Source organism: Rhinopithecus bieti, unplaced genomic scaffold, assembly GCF_001698545.2.
Source record: "Rhinopithecus bieti isolate Rb0 unplaced genomic scaffold, ASM169854v2 scaffold_9976, whole genome shotgun sequence".
Lineage (NCBI taxonomy): Eukaryota > Metazoa > Chordata > Mammalia > Primates > Cercopithecidae > Rhinopithecus > Rhinopithecus bieti.
The window spans coordinates 661,754-663,755 of NW_016806761.1; positions in this window are offsets into that span (position 1 = coordinate 661,754).

Below are 2,002 nucleotides of genomic sequence, written 5' to 3' on the forward strand. Positions count from 1 at the left end.
CACATCCAGGAAAATCTCAAAATATTATAGAAACGTGCATATAAATGATGCATAGCAGAACTTGGACATTAACTGCAAATGGTAAATAAAGGAAAGTTAGAAACACCATCAAATATACAAAGGTTCTAGAATCCATCCTTTATAAACACATTCCACAAACAATATTTAAAAGCCACGTTTTTGTTCTTTACAGGCAAAGCCTAGATTACTAAAACCAAAATTGAAAAAAGTAATCCTTTAAAAGGAATTGTTTCCCTAAGATAATTCATACTTCAATATGTAAGCAAGCATGTCAGATTTTAAAAGATGCTTTTTATTCTGAAACGAGATTGGACATGTCAAGTCACTTTTGCCCCCAAAACAATCTTTCAGAGAAACACTTTAAATTGTAAATGATATATTTGAATGAAGGGTATAATAAATGAAGGATATTACTCCATTTTTAGTCAGGCACTACATTGATAACCAAAACTCAGAGATGTGACTTGCTGAAAGTTGACTAATTCTTTTTCCAAAATTACTTTGAACTTCATGGCACCACAGAATCACCTAGAATGAAGTGCTGTCTTTCATCTTAGCTCACATTAAATACACTGAGGCATGAAGAGCAAACCTCCCTCATAAAGAGGTAGGCAAATATGTATACAAACGCACACGCCACATACTGCAAGCATCAAAATTTAGTACTTTTATATTTTATTTTTTTGAGATGAAGTCTCACTGTGTCACCCAGGCTGAAGTGCAATGGTGCGATCTCAGCTCACTGCAACCTCCGCCTTCCGAGTTCAAGAGATTCTCTTGCCTCAGCCTCCTGAGTAGCTGGTATTACAGGCACATGCCACCATGTCCGGCTAATTTTAGTATTTTTAGTAGAGACGAGGTTTCACCATGTTGGCCAGGCTGGTCTCGAACTCCTGACCTCAGGTGATCCGCCTGCCCCAGCCTCCCAAAGTGGTGGGATTATAGCTGTGAGCCACCGTACTCGGCCTAAAATTCAGTACTTTTACATATGCACGTGCAAAATCTACTTTGAAACAATTTACTTGCTTCTAACAGCAGTATGAAAACAAAGCAATACCATGGTCAACAATGCTCCTTAAATCTTAGAATAATTGCATAGGAACATTCTTTTCCCCTTAAAATGATTTCTGCCATCACTGACCTGCTCAAATTTTAAGGTAAGTTTTTCTCATGTTTTCTATGTCCAAATCTTCATAGAAACCAAAAGAACCAGTGAAGACTCCACGTTTCAGTCAAAACTCAATCTCCCTGAAAATATTGCATAATCCGGTTGGCATCATTCCCTAAAACAGTGGGGTCAACAAAAGACCTATTCCTCATTGCATGATAAACAAATGATTATCACAGGCCTAGACATCTTGTCAAGACATCCAGGCCCAGCCTGAACCTAAATGTGTCTGAGCACTAGTACTTTACTGTGGCTACAACTTCACTTTTGTATCATTCTATCTTATTAGCAAGTTACGTTTCTAAGTTAACAGTTCTACCAAATATGAATATGAAAGTTTATTTTTAATAAGACAATGTGAGGCCGGGCACAGTGGCTCACACCTGTAATTCCAACACTTTGGAAAGCCAAAGTGGGTGATTTGCTTGAGCCCAGGATTTTGAGACCAGCCTGGGCAACATGGTGAGACCCCATCTCTACAAAAAATTTAAAAATGAGCCAAGAATGGTGGCGTGCACCTAAAGTCAAACTACTTGAGATGTTGTGGTGGGAGAATCACTTGAGCCCAAGAATTAGAGGTTGCAATGAGCTTTGATTGCATCACTGCACTCCAGCCCGGGTGACAAAGCGAGACAGCCTGTCTTTAAAAAAAAAAAAAAAAAAAGAAAATGTTGTAAATTATGGTCAACCAACATCTTTTGCCACAAATTTCAAACACGAAGAAAAGAATCTTTTAAAATATACAGAGACACCACAAACTGGTGGTTACCTATAACCTTAAACAAACCGGACTCTTTTTTTTTTTTTTTTTTT